This window comes from Hipposideros armiger, unplaced genomic scaffold (assembly GCF_001890085.2).
Source record: "Hipposideros armiger isolate ML-2016 unplaced genomic scaffold, ASM189008v1 scaffold_166, whole genome shotgun sequence".
NCBI classification, from domain to species: domain Eukaryota; kingdom Metazoa; phylum Chordata; class Mammalia; order Chiroptera; family Hipposideridae; genus Hipposideros; species Hipposideros armiger.
The window spans coordinates 2,396,349-2,413,815 of NW_017731516.1; the positions used below are offsets into that span (position 1 = coordinate 2,396,349).

Sequence of the window (17,467 nt, forward strand, 5' to 3'; positions counted from 1 at the left end):
TTGAACATATGAGATAATATATCAACAAGAAAAAAATTTTAAAACCAAAACAAAAATTTTCAAAAATTGTCTTTCAAGAAAGTACAGCATTGAGTAGTGTTTATTTAGTTGTTATGTTCAGTTTCTCCCTCTCACTCTTGGTTAATCACATGGGTAGATGAAACCAGAGTCAGTCAATTCAGCATTTATTGAAGGTCTGTACCAAGGTTGGGACAATAAAACGTAAATACAAAGATGAAGATATTTGCAACTTTTCATCAAAGAATTTAAAATATATTGAACTAAAAATGGATCATGTTGTGATAAAGATGGGAAAGTAGATTTTATCTGTTAGGAATGCCTTTAGCAGCAAGAAACAAAATTCAACTAACAGAGGCTCAGGCAATAAATAATTTTAATTGCTCACGTGTAAGAAGTCTGTAGATGAGCAGTCCTAGTCAGATGCAGCATTTCAACAATGTTTCATCGCTTGGCTCTGTCATCCTTGGCATGTGTCTTCTGGCCTTGTGCTTTCTGCCTCCTGGTTACAAGGTAGCTGCCACATCTCTGAGAATCTTGTCACTGTTCAAAGCAGAAATGAGAAGGAGGCAGACAGTTTCTTTCTGGTGACTGTCTCTTTTATAAACAAGCATAAGCTTCCCTACAAATGCCTTGCATATATGTCAGAGCTGTCACATGTGACCACACTTACCTGTAAGGCAGGCTGCAGAAATGAGTGCTTAGTTTTTCCAGCCCCTCAACGGGAAGTGGCAGGGAGAAAGAAGGAACTTGGGAATCGCTGTTGGGTCAGTCCCCCAATAATATCTCCACACAGACCAACAAAATAAAGCAGGAAGAAATCAGCTATAGGAGAGGAAAGGAGCAATTTCTTATTTGGAATAAGGATATCATGGAAGTAGCACTTAGGCTGGGACTTTAAGGATAAATAAGATTTGATAAAAAGAGTTGGGGGCTTTAAAACAATTCAGAACATAATAAGCAAAGGAAGGAAAGGCATGGGGGTTTAAAATGACATGGCGTGTTTGGGGAAGGAGCAAATAGTAGAATGGTATGTCTTAATTTAAGAGAATGTATAAATGTGTTGGGAGAGTAGTTGTGTGCTGAGATTTACAAAGGGATTTTGAGATTCATTTATAGAGGATTCTTATTGCTATGCTAAATAGTTTAACATTCAGTGGCTTCCCAGAACCTACAAAATCAAAATCAAACTACATAGCCTAGCAATTGAGGGTCTTAATAATTGGAACTAGCCTGCGTTGTTTGTTCATTCTTTTTATATCACTATACCCCATATACATGTCAATACCATTGATCAAACTGGATTTCTTATCACCCCTCAGCACAACACCCACTGTTTATATCCATATAATGCCTCCTGTTATGGATTCTACTGAAATGTTCTCCTCATCCCTTTACACACTGAAGTTCTGCTCATCAAGGTTCTTTCCATCAAGAGATGTAGTAGAATCGTCTCTGATCACCTTAACTGTCTTTTGAAGTCTTATAGTATTTTAAGTATAATGGTCCTTTGATGGGAAGGGTGAGCTAGGACAAATCCCAGTCCAGGTTCAAAGACTGGAAAGAGTGATGACCCAGCCTCAGTTCATGGTTGCTTTCTTTTCAGATGACTCCCAAACAGGCAGTCAAGTAGTTCCAGAGATACACACAGGGTTAGGAAGCAAGGGGTGAGTGTAGCTCCCCGGTTTCTTCCTCATCCCTTATGAAGTCATGTCGGCAGTTGATTGTTCAACTCAGTCCTGTGGGGCTAAGAAACCTACCAGACCTGAGGAGGCCAGAACGACAATACAGGTTCAGTGCCTACCTATTTGCCAGGGGAAGGACCACATTGGCACTTCCGGATCTATCTATTACCACATAAAGAGTTTTTTTGCTTCGGCATGATTGCATTGCACTTTTTCTGACCAGGACCTCAACTCCACCATTTACAAGCTATGTGATCTTGAGCAATGTATCTCAGTTTCCTCATCTACACAACGGGAGCAGTAATGGTATCCACCTTGTTTGGTTGCTGTGAGGCTTAATGCCAGTGCCTCAGATTAGTTGAGGTTGTTTGTCAAATTTAGGTAATTTTTTTTTAATCGGGGAGTTGGGGGAAGGGAACAGTGTTGGGGAATTGAGGAGGGGGGACCAGCCAACTTGTTGTTCTTCAGTCTTAGTTGTGGAGGGTGCCAGTTGCCATCTGGCTGCCCGTCGGCAGCTCATGGCCTCTAAACTCAAGGTGCTGTGTTCAATCTTAGTTGCGGGTGTGTGTAGCCACCATCCCATGTGGGAGTCGAACCAGCAGCCTTGTTGTTAAGAGTGCACACTCTATCCACTGAGCCATTTGTGCGGCTACTCAGCTCAAGGTGCCGAGTTCAGTCTTAGTTGCTGGTGGGCATAGCCACCATCCCATGCAGGAGTTGAACCCGGCAGCTCAGCTCAAGGTGCCGAGTTCAGTCTTAGTTGTGGGCGGGCGTAGCCCACCATCAAACAGGCAGTCTTATTGTTAGAAGCATGTGCTCTCAGCAGCTGAGCCATCCTGCCACCTGTTGGCAGCTCAGCTCAGGCGCAGCATCACTGGCCCAAGTAAGATTCGAACCGGTGGCCCTGTTGCTCAGAGCTCACACTCTAAAGCTAACTCTTAACCAATTGAGCCACTCGGCCAGCCCAAATTTAGATAATTTTTGAGGGACAAGACTCTATCTCATTCATGGTTTATCTCATTCATCCTATTTAAAAGTTGGCATGTGCACAATAAGTTTTTGAAAAATAAATGAATGACTAAATTAATCGATTTCAGTGTTCCATAGCTATAGAAATAAAAGCGATCAATGACATCAATGAAATGGGGTGATAGTAGACATTTAAAATGATTGGGCTTGTGCTTGCTTCGGCAGCACATATACTGAAATTGGAACGATACAGAGAAGATTAGCATGGCCCCTGCGCAAGGATGACATGCTAATTTGTGAAGCGTTCCACATTTTTTTTTAAAATAAAATAAATAAAATAAAATGATTGGGCTTATTTCAAATACAGAAAAGCATTAGTTCCATGCAAAGGCAGCCAGCTCCACACAAACTGCTGGTGGAAATGCACATTTTACAACCTCCCTGAAGGGCAGGCAATTCAGCAAAATTATCAAAGTCCTTCAAAAAACCATAGATTTTGACCCAGTAATTCTAATTCTATAAATTCTGAGAAAGTGACATAAGAAGTGCATAAAGAATGTTGTAGGATAGAATGGAAACAATGTAAAGTTCCATTGATAAGGATTAATTAAATTTTAAAACATTTGTATAAGATAAACCCATATTTTGACTGAGAAAATGGCATCATATATTAAGAAGAAGAAAAAAGGATAGCATTATAGAGTATAAGCCTATTTCTTTTAAAAAGTAATAATGATAAAAAGAATATATATCTTGTTTGTATGTTAGAAATAAGCCTTGAGATACATAAAATATTAGTTGCTGTCTTTTAGTGAAAATATGAATGATCTTTATTTTTTTTCTTTATACTATTTTTTGAAATTTTCACAATGACTGAAAAAAATTAAAGCTTTTTTTTGGAAAAGCCATCATCTTGAAACTTCAGTTTTTACAAACACACGTGTAATGGCCTGTGTTTCCCAGTATGTTCACATGTTCACACATTCATCAGCGCTGTCAACAGTCTGCCTGTCTTTAGATGTGTAGGCAAGTGGGTGGTGTTGCAGAAGCAGGAAACCAAGAAGCAGACTGATTCTGATCCCTTCTGTTAACTTCCTGTGTGGCCTTGGGCAAACTTTCTGCAGTTGTAAAGAGCCATATGGATATTTGTGTAGTATTTCTATGAAGTGTGGGTAAGTTTACTTCTTATATAAGTGGCTAGCATCCGGGGTCTTCAAATGCTAAAACAAATAGCCCTAACTAACCTAACTATAGAGAGCATAACAAGGATTAAAGACCATACTTGTATGTGCGTGTGTGTACACACACACACACACACACACACACACACACACACACAGGACTAGGGGGAGGCAAGCAAGAAACCAAGGGCACAAAATGTAGGGAGGCACTCACTCTTAGGGCCATGCAAGTAGACTATCTGATTTTAACCCCGTTTCTAATCCCCAAAATGCCAAATATTTGACCTCAATTCAACCCTAAGAGTGAGTGCCTCCTTATATTTTGCACCCTGCTTGCCTCTTACTCTTGTCCCTGCCATGCATATAAGCAGGTACACATGCATCAGTTTAGTAGCAGTCAGGAAGAAGGATGATAAATAGTTCTCTATAATGATTGTCAATGCTATAATGTTTCCTTATCAACTATGTAGAAATGACCTAATTACACATAGAAGAAACTGCTCTGTCTTCTGATAGGTGATAGGGAATAATAGAAAATCTCTCGTTACTCAGACACCATCTTTTCCTTATTTTACTTCTGCATGGCCTCACTGTTTCTCCGTGGACATTATTGTCTTGGCATGACCCCAAAATTCTCACATTTGAATTCCTTGGATCTATATATAAACTTCCTGTCCAGTGATCCAGTGAAATCTTCCATATGTTTTCTTATCACAAGCTTCAAGCCACACATATTTGTGGAGTACCTGTTGGCCTCTATCTGCTTGAATTGGCTGCTGCTTCTTGGTGTTTCCATTTAGATTTAGTAACAAACTCTGGCATTTGAATTTGGTATTGACCTGGCATCCTTAAAGGATGCTTCTTTCAGTTATTGCCCTGCCCCATAATTCTTATCTCTCTGATCTGAGATGCTAACTCCCCAGGCCCAGAGTTAGCCCTTGGATTCCATGAGCCAGAAGGAGATGCTGAAGTGATAAAAATCTACAAGGGTGCTGCAGGAACTCTGAAGACAGTACAGCAGTTAGTATGACCATTCTCTCGGGCGCATAAGTAGGCAGGATGATCCCCCAGTCAGAAACTTACCTTTGTAAGCTATATTCTTTTCAAATTTTGGTTGGAAGACAAATGAACAGCTTAGCCTTACTAAATTAGGCTTTTTCTCTATGAAGGCATATAATATAAACCAATTCTACATGATAATTCACTTAAACACTCATTCATTCTCATGAGTTGAAGTAGGTCATTCTGACATATGTAGACCAAAAGTTACAAGCATATTGCCATTTCAGGACTAATTTTTTTAAATAAGAAATTTCCTAGATACCATATTGGAAGAAATTTTATTCAATGCTGAGAGCCGTTGCTTAGTTATGTTCTCACAGAATCATATATTGAAAAGTTATATCTCAAAATATAGATACTTATTATAAATGTTGCAAGCAAAGAGAAAGATTCCTGGCATGGAAGTCTGAAAGCCTGGGTCTAACCCCATGTCTCTCAATGCTGTGTGCCCTCAGATGGGACGATACCTTGCTCTGAGTTTGGTAAAATGCATGTGTAAATTGAGAGAGATAGGAAAACATAAACTGTAAGATCCCATTCCTTGAACATGCTTTGTTTCTTAATTATTAAAACAGATATTTACAAACAGTGTAACACTACATTTGCAACTAACTACAAATCCACTGCCTGTCATTGCCATTAATATACAAAGCCGTTTTAATTGTTGTACCACATACCTAATTCCTGTAACTATACATCGATTCAAATCTCACTAAATATGACTTCTACACAGCTCTTCTCAATACAATTTGCTCATCATTGCCTAAATAGAGTAAATAAAACAGTATTTTATGAATCATGAAAGGACATCTGTGAAAACATTAGTCTTTATAAAGTTGTATTAATTTAACAGATTATGTTTGCAAAGACAGCTGTTTTAAGCTGGTGTTGCTTGTATTTTATGAGTAATTCAATAATTCACTTAGTATTATTATTCATTTTGTTTCACTGAGAACTCCATGTAATCTTTTTTTTTTCTTTGCTAACAGACAATGGAGCTAAAGTAGAGGGTGAGAATTATGTCAGTTGTACAAGTATTCCATTCAGCAATGTGGACAAAAGAACTTACTCTTATGTGTTTCTGATACATATTCTCTCAATTTGGTAACCACAATCTACTCTGCTACACCCTCACACCATCTGTTTTTACCCTCATGTCTTTAGAAGGAAAGCCAAAACTTTCTACAAATACAAAGAGGATGTAGGAAAGGCAAGTGTTCAATCATAATATATTTTTTAAAAACTCTTTGTTATCAAAGATTGTCAGTATTATTCAATGGTTGCATTAGTCTGAGTTCTCTAGAAAAACAGAACCAATAGGAGATAGATGATAGATGACAGATGATAGATAGATAGATAGATAGATAGATAGATAGATAGATATGATTTATCAACAGGGATTGATTGGCTCACACAGTTATGGAGGCTAAGAAGTTTCAAGATCTATAGTCAGCAAGCTGGAGACCCAGAAGAGCCAATGGTATGGTTCCAATATGAGTCTGAAGGCCTGAGGAGAGCCAGTGGTATAAACTCCAGTCCAAGTTCAGGTCCTAAAGCTGAAGAAGACCCATGTCCCAGTTTAAGAACAGATAAACAGAGAGAGCAAATTATCTTACTCAGCCATTCTATTCTATTCAGATTTTCAACAGATTAGATGAGTTCCACCCATGTTGGGCAGGGCAATCGGCTTTACCCAGTCAATCAAATCAAATTGTTAATCTCATCTAGAAACATGCTCACAGATACACCCAGAATAATCCTCAACCAAATATCTGGGTACCTGGTGGTCCAATCAAATTGACAAATAAAATTAGCCATCACAGCAGGCCTTAAGACCATAGATTTCAACTCTATCCATTTGAGGCTAGGAAAGCTGTAATCCAGAGATATAAAGTGCCTACCTAACTCACACAATTAGTGGGAGATCCAGGATCATAACCTAACTCTTTATATTTTATGATATATATTATATTTTCATCCAACTCATTCTACTATGCCAGAGTAGTTCTTTTAAAATGCTGCCATTAAAGCTGATTCAAATATGGTCTTCTCCATGTTAATGAATCCCATTTGTGTATGTGTGTGTGTGTGTGTGTGTGTGTGTGTGTGTGTGTGTGTGTGTAGAGAATGTGCATGACTTAATAGACATGTATCTTTTAAAGTTATTAATACTCTCGATTCTGTTTTCTCATTATCAAATGAAGATAATAATTCTACCAATCTCATGAGTTTGTTCCAAAGATTAGTTAGGTCGATGTGTTAAGGGTTAGCACTTAGAATGAATGGAACATGCTAGTGCTACCTATTATTATTCTTGTTGTTGATACAAAACCTTATGGAGTCAAGTTTCTCCTTATTCTTCCCCTTAGCCTTATCGTCTTCTGCCCTGATCACTGGCCTAGTGTGTCAGCTGGTTCCTAGCTCTCTTCGATACTGTGTCACATTCAAATGCTCAAGGATTTCACAATCAAGCTCTATAACACAGCACAGAAAGGAGAACAGTGTGTCTGAAATGTAATGGGAAAGGGGAAAAGTGTCTTAGACAAGTTGGGAGAGGTGGGCAGGGTCCAGATCATACACCCCAGGTACTTTATTATTACTATTCTTGTTTGGTTTGGTTTTTGTTTCTGTTTTTGTTTTAGCAAAACAGCCCAACCAATGTGTATGCCCACATTTACTACAATCTTAAACTGTGCCGTCCAGCAGCATATTCCAAAGTGGGCATCATGTTTCCAGGTGCTTGCTTTACCTCCAGGTAAATAGGTAACCTGGACTTGAGAGTGATCAGAACTTTCAACACTTTCCTGTATTTAATTTGTATCATTGTGACTTGAATCACATGTTACGATGTTATTTATGATGAGCTGATTCAAACAAAGGTCTGGTAGGGCACCCCAGCATGCTGTGGCTGTCTCTGAGATTGTGCCCTTTGACCTTTCCTTCTGTGTGGCAAAGTGCTCATGACATGGATTATTTTAGGTTCCTGTGAATTTATATATCAGGGCTTGGCCTGGGCTTATTTTATGAAAACTCACCTCTTCTTTGAAATGATTTATACATCAAACATTTGAAGTACTCTTTTTTTTTTCTCGCCAACAAGAATGTTTTCTGATCTCTATTTCTCAGAAAGATTTAGCTTTTTGTTACTTATTAAAACTTTGATATACGTATGAAACATGTACATTTTCATGTGAACATATATATATGTCCATGGTGTGAAAAATCAGTGCTATAATATCTCTAATGACAAAGAAATAGAAATAGCACACCTGGAAGTTATTTATTGTAAGACGCACATAAAAGCTGTTGCCATGGCTCTCAAAATCTCTGAGACATCATCTTGCTGAAATTCAATAAGTAAAGGTAAACCTTTATTTTAGAGAAATAAACATGTAATGAGTAGACATCAATCAGAATCTTTAACTTGCGATAAGGGATTAAGAACAACATACCCAAGCAATTATAAAATAGCACACGGTGTGGTGGTCTATCTAGATTTGATTGTGTTTTATTTAATATAGGTACATATACATATGATATTTGTGTATACATATTTAACACATGTAGGCACATATTTATGCTACATGTCTGAATGGTGTAGTTGGGCCTATGTGTAGATTGGAGTGTTCTTTGAAGTAAAGTTTAGTGTGTAGGTTGCAGTCAGGGAAGTAAGTGGGCCTTAGATTTCTCTTCCTCTGAAGGAAGGATTAGGTGCCCTTAAAAGATGCTCATGAAGCCCCTTGTACTTCCTCTACTCGGACCCTTAGATAGTTGTTTATTATTTTCTGTTTCCTTTCTCTCTTTGTTCTTTTCTGTTTGTTTCCATTTGTCTGTTCAACAAAATTTTATTGAGGAGCTACTTAGGTGCCAAGAATTATGATGTGCACTGGGGTGAATAAGGCAACTACGGTTTACTCCTCAAATTGCTAACATTCAGATATAGAGAAAACAAATAAATGTATTCACTAGAGATTGTAATAGGACCTATGGAAGAAACACACAGGGTAGGGACTGTGATGAGGGTGGGGGTGGGGTGCTTCTTTAGATAGAAGGTGATTAGAGTGGCCTCCATGAGGATGGACACTTGACCAAGACCTGAAGGATGAGACTAGAGCAGAATTTCAAGATTCAGAAGAACAACATTGCAAACCGAAAGAACAGCCAGTAAAAGGTTTGCAAAGCAGACAGGATGCCAGTGTGGTGGGAGCATTGGAGAAAGAAAGATGAGGCCAGTCAAGTAAGCAGGAGACATAGATATGCAGGCCTTGTAGGCCATAGTGAGAAGTTAGGACTTGATTCTAAAAGCAGTAGGAAAGAAGCCGTAAAGAGTTTTGCATGGAATACAGGTAATCTTGTTTCCATTTTTAAAAGATCTCTCCTGATGCTATGTAAAGAATGGATTGGAATGAGAGAAGAATGGAACAGGAATGTTATATTAGTATCCAAAGGTATAGATAATGGTAGCTGAACTTTGTGCTGACAATGGAGACAGATAAAAATGGGAAGACTTGGGCCGGCTGAATGGCTCAGTTGGTTAAGAGCGTGAGCTCTGAGCAACAAGGTCGCCAGTTCGATCCCCACATGGGCCAGTGAGCTATGCCCGAGCTGAGCTATCACTGGGCTGCCAACAGGTGGCAGGATGGCTCAGCTGGTGAGAGCACGTGCTCCTAACAACAAGGTTTCCTGTTGTTAGCATGGGATGGTGGCTTCACCCACCCACAACTAAGATTGAGCACCTTGAGCTAAGCTGCCCTGAGCTGCCATCAGGCAGCCGGATGGCAACTGGACTTGGAGCTGAGCTAGCTGCACCCTCCACAACTAAAATTGAAGGACAACTTGGCTGTTCCCCTTCCCCAATTCCCTAACACTGTTCCCCTTTCACAATTCCCCAATAAAACCTTTAAAAAAGGGGGGGGGGAAGACTTCTTGTGTACTTGGAGGCAGAACTGACAGATCTTAAGGATTGAGTGGGTATTGTAGATGAAGGAAACAAAAGATTCATAGGTACTTACCAGATTGTTATATTGTGCAATTGGATGATTAGTAACTAGTTCCATTACTGAAAATGGGAAACTTAGAAGAGTACCAAGTTTAAGAATAATCCAAGTCTCAATTTTGGACATATTAAATTTGAGATTCCTTTTAGACATCCCTCTGGGGATATCAGAGAGCAGTTAGATATATAAGTATATGGAACTCAGGGTACAGATCTGGGCTAGAAATGTGCATTTGGGAATTATCAGCCTATAAAAAGTGTGTAAAGCCTAAGACTGGATAAGTATCTCCTAGAGAAAGAGTATAGATAGAAAATGTCCAGGAAGTATTCAGGAAGGAACCCTAAATCCTAACAGCATTTAGAAGTGGTGTGGAAGAAGTCAGTAAAGAAAATGAAAGAAACACATTCTCATTTCCTTTGGAGATAAGCTGGGAGAATATGATGCCACAAAAGCTTAGAGAAGAAAGTTGCAAGAAGGAAAGTGTATTCAACTGTGCCAAATAGCTGCTGAAAATTACACGAGAGGCACAAGTGTCTGTTGGACCTGGCAACAGGGAGGTCATTGGTGATCTTGACAAAACTGGTTTCTTTCCGTTGTTGGGGATAGTGTCAAATAAGAGTGGTTGAAGAGAGAAATAGTGATAAGGATGAGGCAGAGACTGTAAATGATTTGCTTAAAAATATTTCATGTGATGGGAAACAAAGAAATGGACAATCAATAGAGAGAGAGTGGACTCTATGAAGGTTTGATTTTCAAGATTGCTTATACACATCTGCATGCTTGTATGAATAATCCAGTAGTGAGGAAAGAGCTGATGATACAGGAGACAGAAGAGGAGGAAAATTCTTGAGAGTATGTCAGGGGACGGGAGCTTACGTGGAGGGATTTGCCTTTGATAAGAGCAGGAAGGGACTATAGGGGCAGAGACAGTGCCTTGATAACCATTGTATACCCAACGTATACAGTGCTTGGTATATGTTAGAAGCTCGATAAATGTTTGTTGAGTGAGTCAAGTAAACATTCGCTCCAAGCCAGGGAAACAAAACAAGCAGCAGGCCCAAAGAAAGAGTGAAGAGCAGGCAAGAGCAAAGGGGGACTTGACTTATTCATACCCCTTATTAGTTTTTGCTTATTTTATAATGCATTCTTTAGAATCCAAATCAGACAACTTAGTTAAATTTTTTTTAATGAAACTGGATTTTTTTATGTGAAGACACAGACTATATGGTGTTTAGTTAATTTGGTTTTTAGTTTACTTAGTGTCTATTACGATCCTTTAATAATGGATCATTTGTGCCTTCTAGCTTGGGTTCTACATTTGTATTTTCTACCTTGGTAATTCATTTTCAGATCCATAACAAGAGTCTAATAAATTTGTTGATATGCATGAAATTTTTCTTAGTTTTCATGATTATCTTCAGTGCTGATAAAATTACTGAGTATATTGAACCAAAACACGTATTTACAAATCACAATCTATTTTGCCTTAAAGGTGCCATTTGGCACTTAGTAAGACCTAATTCACCATCAACGAGCCAATATTTGTTTACAAGGCTAGGAAAACAGTAATACAAAAAAAAGTCTGTATATTCTCGTAAGGCTCACATAAACTCATTTTTATTGTGCCTATGTCAGGATGTTCTGATGAAATGGAAGACAGATTACCTGTTATTAAAAATCTACTAAATACATTTTGTACACATAGGACTCAAAAAATTTTTCTGAATATTTTTTTTAGCAATTGCTTTGCTCAAAACACATGACAGCCAGCAGTACTCAGAAATTGAACACTGTAAAGAAAGCACATCAAATAAGATACATTTGATAACCAGAAATATTTAAGATTTTTGTTTTCTTTTTGTATCAAGAATGATTCTACTGATGTTAATAAATCATGAAACTTTGCCATTGTGTTTGGAATAAAGGCAATACTAAATTTTGAGGTTATCAATGACCTTCCAAATTAAATACAAAAAGCTGACCTTAAATACAAAAGCCTCCACACAGATGTTTGTAGCAGCTTTACTCATAATTGCTAAAATTTGGAAGCAACCAAGATGTCTTCAGTAGGTGAATGGATAAATAAATGTTGGTACATCCAGACAATGGAATATTATTCAGTGCTGAAAAGAGCTGAAATGAAATGAGCTATCAAGCCATGAAAAGACATGGAGGAAACTTAAATTCATATTAGTAAGTGAAAGAAACCAATCTGAAAAGGCTACATACTGTATGATCCCAACTATATGGCATCCTAGAAAACTTTGGAGACAGTAAAAAGATCAGCGATTGCCAAGGGCTAAGGAGAAGGGGAGGATGTATAGATCAAACACAGAGGACTTGTAGGGCAGTAAAAATACTCTATGATATTAGTATTTTGGTGGATATGTCATTATACATTTGAACAAACCCATAGAATATGCAACCTCAAGAGTGAACGCTAATGTAAATTATGGACTGTAAGGTAATCATGATGTATCAATGCATATTTATCAATCGTAACAAACATCCCACTCTGGTGGGAGATGCTGATAATGGCAGAGGCTATACATGTGTGGGGGCAAAAGAAATATGGGAAATCTCTTCCACTTAATTTTGCTGTGAACCTAAAACTGTTCTTAAAAAAATAATAATAATAAATGAAGTCTTAAAAAAAATACTGAGTCAATAACTCTCCCAGAGTCATCTAGCTGTTAAGTGGAAGAGCCATACTTCAGCCCCAGACTATCTGACTCTGCATTGTTGCACTTAACTGGTGTGCTATACTGAATGGGAGATAATGTTCAAGTGTACATGAGTGACATTAACTCTGAAAGCACTGTGGTTATTTTCCTTGGAGATATGTGGTTGAAGCTAGTCATTTCTCAAGAAGAGCAACTGTGTTCTCTGTACTGTCAACTGGTATCATTTCCCAGATATACACAGTAATTTTATATTTTAAAAATCTTGGAAATTAGGCCAACAATATAACTTTTATTCAAAAACCATTAATCACAATTATGTTAATGTCTTTGAATCACCTTACAAATCTTAACATACTATATGGTTACAAAGTATACATGCTTTGCATTATGTATGCCTATCATACAACTTTGCTTTATGCTTATTTCACCTAATATTAAGTTGTGCATCTGCTTTACTCATTCATTCATTCAAAAGATATTTATTTAACTTCTGCCATAAGCTAGGCATTGTCTATACTCTGTGGATCATCAGTAAGCAAAACAGCCAGTATCCCTGCTATCTTGAATATGCCTTCTAGTAAGGCGAGAGTATTATATATCAATGATGAAAAGTGCTGAGGAACAAAAATAATAAAGCAGAGTAAGGAGGTAGACAGTGACAGGCAAGGTGATATTTTAAAATAGTCTGATTAGGGAAGGCACCTCTGAAAAGATAGGGTTTAAGTAGAGAGACATGAGTGAAATAAAGCTGTAAGCCCTGCAGGCATCTCAGGAAGAGGGTTCCTAACAGTGAAAGAGTAAATGCAAAACCCTGAGGGGAGAGGGAGCTTGCTGTGTTTAAAGAGCAGCCAGGACCAGAAAGGAAGGAGTAAAATCATGGGGAGTGTGATAGAAGATGGTGGCTGGGGGTGGGGGGAGGGAGAATGCTGTTAGGGAGATCAAGTAGGGCCTCTGGAAGGTTTTTAGGAGAGTACTGACAGGATATAATTTATGGTTTAAAAAATTACTCTGGCTTTGTGCATAAAATAAATATAGGAAACAGAGTGAAAGTGGGGAGACCAGTGAGGAGGCTGTCGCTATAGCCCCTTTGAGAGGTGATGGAGTTCGGGTGGTAATGATAGAGGTGATCAAAAGTGGTATTCTGAATGTTGGTCAAAGGTAGAGCTGATTGGCTTTATCAATTGTGGCATGAGAGAAAGAAAGGAGGTAAAAATGGCACCTGGTTTTTCAACCTGAGCACACGGGAGGCTGAAGTTACAGAGAGGAGCAAAACTGAAGGGATAACAGATTTGGGGTGAAAGTGGGTAGGGTAGGAATCAAGAGTTCAGTGTAGATAAGACCGTGTTAGTCAGCTAAGTGGGTATGTCAAGTATGCAACAGGAAATATTACAAGTCTTGGGTTCTGAGAGTGAGGCCCTGGTTAATTTGAGACTGCGGTTCAGAAAAAAGGAAGAGACGAAAAATTGAGTGTGGGTCCCCCAATGTAGAGAGATCAGGAAAATGAAGAGGAATAGGCAAAGGAGACCTGAAAAGGAGTAGCCAAAGAATAAAAAGCAAAACTAAGAAAGCATGGCGTCCTGCAAGCCTGGTGAGGACAGAATATCAGGGAGAAAGAAGGAATCATCTGTGTCAAAGACTGTTCATAGGTCAAGCAAGATGAAGATTGAAAATTGGCTGTTACATATAGGAATCCTGGTTTAGTGTAGCAGGAGCTAATTACAGGGAGAATGGGAGGCGGAATGGAGGAATTAGAAACAATGAATATGGACAACTCCTCTGAGACCTTTGTTTGAAAGGAGAGAACGAAAAGGGATGATTGCTGGATAAGATGGTGTTTTGGCCTGTTTGGCTTTTATTTTCATATGAGAAATATTGCAGCACATTTTTAGACACATTGGAAAGATTCAATAGAGAGGGGGAACTAATGATGCAGGAAAGGGAGAATTAGACAACAGTTACCTCCTGTTGAGGTACCATAATTTACTTATCCTTTTTACACTGATGTTCATTTAAGTTGCTTTGGATTTTTTACTATAATGTTGCAAAGAGAATATTTGTCTATTTACTTTTTTATGCTTTGAAATTATTTCCTTAAGATAAATTTGCAGTTGGGGAATTATTGGGTCAAAGATCATGAACATTTTTAAGACCCTTGACAATGCCCTATTGCTTTAAAAAATATATCAATTTATTAGGGCACCAGTAATGTAGAAATGATTAAGTTTTATTGCAAACTTGTTAGAGTTATAACATATATCTTAAGACTATTGTTCATGGAATCCCTAAAGTATTTCAACTACCCTTATTCTAATAGATTATTAGCTCCTTAAATGTAGAGATAATTATCCTGCTTAATTATCTTCATTTCCTCCTATTCTTTCAGATCAAATATTTTACTACTAATAATAATTACAATAATCATTAATCTGAAATCCCTTTGTTCAATCATAATGGTGTGCATATGGTGTAGTGAGAAAAAAAACATCAATTATGGAATCTGACCAACTTGTACTTGAATTCCAGATTTATTACTTGAGCTTTGCTTAAAACATTTTAATTTCCTATCAATAAAAAGATGAATCAGAATCCCTGCTTTCTAAATGATGGTGAGGGTTGAAAAGAGATATCTATAAAGTTCCTAGCACAGAGTGGGAACATTTTTTGGAAGAAATAGTGGAACTTTTAGAGAGACTTTATATTTGTCATAAAAATACCTTGTAAACAGATCATTTTTTAAAAAGCAGAAAGATAAAAAAATCCCTCATGCCACACACTTTGTCTATAGCCCATAAAGTTCTCATCTTTTTTGCTAATTACTGTGAAAAAAAATCCCCATGAATTTCAATTCTAGTAAACTGTCGAAACAGCAAGCACCTGGGGTATCTCTTGAGAATGCAGGGCGGCTACAGTAGACCTGGGATCAGCAGTGTCTCTAGAAATAGTACCAGGCAGTTACCTCCAGGTGACTAAATGAGGCTTCTTCTCAGCACTCGAGCTTGGAAAGCTTTATGATTAGTCCGGCTTGCTATGGTGAGGAAATAACCCAAAGAAGAGTACAAATGGAAGTCGAGCTCATCACAACATCCTGTCAATTTCCAAACAGGTAAGAGACTCTTTCGTGACATTAACGGTGCAAGGTTAGGAGGGTAAAGACTGAGATTTATGTCTGGATTTGTTCGTCTGTGTATATGCGTGAGTCAGCAAAGAATCTTTGTGATATCTAGGGAAATATCTTTAGCCTCAAAGTTTGAAATTAAAAGAAAACGCTACGCAGTTAATTCAACATCTTGAAACAGTAAGACCCTACCATGAACTTAAGAAGTTTGTAATTAAATTTGGATCCATCCTAAAGAGAATGGAATTATAAATACATCCACTTGGACAGACCTGAAAAATGTCATAAAAGATATTGAGTGAAGCTGTTATTTTCTTAGTTTTGTTCGGTCTAGTTCCCACACTGACACTGGGGGAAAGATGGCCACTTGCATTTATGATAACTGGGAAAGGAAAGGAGAGGTTACAGTGGGCTAAGTCACTAAATCTAGATGCTTTTATAGTAATGTCACTTTAGGGACCCTGCCCTTGCATGCAGACTTCACTAAAAGACTAATCAGTATCTTGCATTGTAATCGGATGTAGGGGACCAGTGAATGAAATTGGTGACATCAGACATCCGTGGCCTAATTCCCAAACCGGTCCCTTCGCTTTGTTGTTTTCCACTAGTAAACCGAGAACCTGATTATTAAAGCTTGGCTATCCTCATAAGAATTATGGCTCTTATGAAAAATTATGTATGAATTCATTAGTTAATCTGTACAGAAAGTGCTATTACGTGAAAACCCTTACAAAATGTTTAGTTCACTTATTTCAAAAAATATATATATTTGGTTGCCTCTGTGTTCTAGGCATTGTGGGAAGTCCTGGGCATACAAAGGTTAAAAATAAAAATTTCATTTGAGTGTTTAGAAGTAATATAGTTGTTCTGGTGTTGGTAGAAAGTTATGGATAATTCTGATTTGATCTGTGGTCCATGATGATGAAGAACAATGTCAAAAATAGTGCATCTGGTGTTTCTATCCTTCTTAATAATAAAAGTGGATTAACTTCCTGCCTGATTCAATATTGCAGGAAACAGTCATCAAAATTGCCCAAATATATCATTTGATTCAAGAAGTCAATCTCTATTTGCCATAAAATATAGGGCTGTCAGATATTTTTTTTTTAGAAATATGAGCAAATAATAATGCCAAATCATGGCTTGGCAATAATTTCAAAGCAGAATTTAGGGTTTAACAGCAAAATTTTAGACTAAAGAGAAAAGTTTTCAGTGATTTTTTTTAATCTACTGCATATATACCTTTTAATATGAAGAACCTTAAGGAAAGATGCAGCTTGTTAATTTTTTACATCAAAATATCTTTCCCTTCAGCTTCCACATTCTCAAATTTTTTTTAATTGCTAGTGTGAATTATTCAGTTGGTAATTGATGCTGGATTGTGTTGTATAAAATTAACCATTTCTATATTTAGCTGGAACAAGGAGGAATAAGCTATATATAGTCTTGTTTTTCTGATTAATCCACGCATTTCTATTTAACAATTTAATAATTAGGTCAGACATATAGCAATCCTAATACCATGGCCTCCATTGTGCTAAAAGAAAAAAAAATGTACTACTGGGAGGATTGAGAAATAATAACAAGATGAAATTGGCACAGTCATGCTGTGCATTAAAGTTATGCTGCAGACAATATCACTCAGAATCTTTCTTTTCTCCAAATGAGATGGTTCTTGGGGTACTAATCACTAAAACCACACATTATGGAAAATTATATGCTTATTATTTTGCCATCTCCTTCTGCAGATGAGAAA

General features: G+C 37.6%; 1 protein-coding gene across 3 annotated transcripts in view; it reads left to right on the plus strand.

Annotated features, from left to right (window-relative positions):
* Nucleotides 1-17,467, plus strand: part of PTPRR (protein tyrosine phosphatase receptor type R) — a 248,144-nt gene that overhangs the window by 96,968 nt on the left and 133,709 nt on the right. Inside the window, exon 1 of one of the 3 annotated variants that reach the window (XM_019651762.1) lies at nucleotides 15,564-15,699. The exons of the other annotated variants lie outside the window; for them this stretch is intronic. The gene's annotated coding sequence lies outside the window, so the exon portion shown is untranslated. Of the gene's footprint in view, nucleotides 1-15,563; nucleotides 15,700-17,467 lie in introns of those variants that run through there. 3 annotated transcript variants of the gene reach the window in all.